This window comes from Parus major, chromosome 19 (assembly GCF_001522545.3).
Source record: "Parus major isolate Abel chromosome 19, Parus_major1.1, whole genome shotgun sequence".
Classification (NCBI taxonomy): domain Eukaryota; kingdom Metazoa; phylum Chordata; class Aves; order Passeriformes; family Paridae; genus Parus; species Parus major.
Window position 1 is genome coordinate 477,616 of NC_031787.1, and position 2,070 is coordinate 479,685.

The 2,070-nt window shown below is 64.4% G+C and overlaps 1 long non-coding RNA gene across 1 annotated transcript in view; it reads right to left on the minus strand.

The window, feature by feature from the left end:
* Window positions 1-1,306, minus strand: part of LOC117245293 — a 4,349-nt gene extending 3,043 nt beyond the window's left edge. Inside the window, exon 1 of the long non-coding RNA XR_004499866.1 lies at window positions 689-1,306. This is a non-coding gene — a long non-coding RNA (uncharacterized LOC117245293). The remainder of the gene's footprint in view (window positions 1-688) is intronic.
* Window positions 1,307-2,070: the final 764 nt, after the last annotated feature.

Below are 2,070 nucleotides of genomic sequence, written 5' to 3' on the forward strand. Positions count from 1 at the left end.
CATCCATCATCCATCATCCATCCATCCATCCATCCATCCTCCTCCCCGGAGCTGCCATGACCCCCCTGTGCTGGGCTGTGGCTGTAGATGCTGTTGCTGCAGACCTCGTGTGGGTTTTCTCACCCCGACTTTGCACCCTGCAGCAAACCCCCCTTTTCCTCAGGGGCCCTGCTGTGGGAAGCGTTTTGTGCCTTGTCCCTTTCTCGTCAGAGCGTGCCGGTGTCTGCGCCTTCCCCGGGACCCTCTGCCAGCCCCGGGGACGCTCCCAGCCCATCCCCGCGGGCGGCTCCGGCCAAATCGCAAAGGGTTTGGATCCCGTTCCCCGGCGCGAGTGCCAGGGGCGGGGAGATCTCGTTCCCATCTATTCTTTCTAGGTACAAAATACGCATTTCCAGTCAGAGCCGTTTCTCTGGCAGGGGCTGGGAGCTGCTCGGAGCTGGTCGGCTGTCCCAGGTCTGGCTCCCCCGGCCTTGCTCTCTGCGTGTTCGCATCGAGGATGCATCACCCGCCCAGCCCGGCCCGGGGCCGCATCCCGCGGGCCCCATCACAGCCCCGGAGCCGCCGGAGCCGCTGCAAAGCTGCCGGTCCCCGCATCCATCTGCTCCCTCTGGAGCGGGCAGATCGTGTTTAACGACCGAGTTAAACGACCGTGTGGAATTTGAGCTTTTTCGCTTAAGTATTACATCACCTGGCAACGCCAGCGGGACGGACGGACGGACGGACGGACGGACGGGCCCAGCCTGGCTGCGCTGTCCCTGCTCGCTCCCCGTGTCGTGCCCCGTGTCCCCAGCCCGCAGCCCTTTGCCCTGTGCGGGTGAATAGAAAATCCGCCTCCATGCAGAGCCCACCGAGGGGGTCATGCCCCTCCCCATCTCCTTGGCGTGTCCCAGCGCCGGGTGTGGAGGGCAGAACGCTCCGGAATTCCCACCTCCCGGAATTCCTGCGGCCGTAGCCATCAGTGCTTTCCCTAAAATAAAGTGGGAGCTGAGATCAGACATGCGGGCTCGGGAGGGCCGGTCCCTAGCGGGGACTGAGCTCACACGGCTTTAAGTGGGCGGCCAGGTCGGGCCTTCACACCTGGCACAGCTGGAGAGGAACCGGGTGCATTTACCGATAACCGACTGCCAATTTCCGCAGCGGTGGAAGGAGCGAGGGCGATGGGGACAATGGTGACAGGGAGCCCTGCGGGAAGGCGGTGCAGGCAGGGCTGTCTGTGCACACGCTCCCAGCACTTCGGGGTCATGAGGAGTCACGTACTGGGACAAGCAGCATCTCAAACCCTCGGCACGTGGGGAAGGGCAGTGTTGGACCTGCAGTAGAGAGGGTGGTTTTGCGTTCTTTGCCCTTCATCCATACAGCAGATTCTCATTCACATCCACACAGATTCTCCCCTTCTATTCTGGCCCATCTGCAGTGTTCTATCCACCTCTGGAGTCCACAGAGATCCTCCCAGGGCTGGAGCCCCTCTGCTCTGGAGCCAAGCTGGGAGAGCTGGGGGTGCTCACCTGGAGAAGGCTCCAGGGAGAGCTCAGAGAACGGGATGGGCTTGAAGTTCCCTTCCAACTCAAACCATCCCATGATCCTGTGACTGATCCCACATGAACTCCCTGCTGCCCCAGCTGCTCCCCGAGCCCTGTCCAGAGACCCCCGAAAAGGGGGGTGAGGAGTTCAGTGGGGACACGCAGGGTCCGGCTTTGGGCTCGGGGCTGATGGAACCTGGAGCCCCTGAAGGTGCTGGGGCTGGAAGTGGCCCAGCTGCCAGACCCCCCCTCATCCCCGGCTCTGGGGGTCGCGGGGGCCGCGTGTCCATCGCCAGCCCCAGCCGGACCGGGCGCTGCGTGTCCCCAGGGCACCCCTGGCCGGGAGGGGACCCCAGGGCCCGGCAGCACGTTTTCCTGCAAAATTCCCGGTTTTCCCTTGCTGCCGGCAGCCGCACACCCCGCGCCCGCCACCTAACGGCCACCGCCGGGGCCACCGGTACCGGGCACTGCCTTCGGGATCCGGGCATTGCTCACCGGTACCGGCACCGGGCACTGCCTTCGGGATCCGGGCATTGCACACCGGTACCGG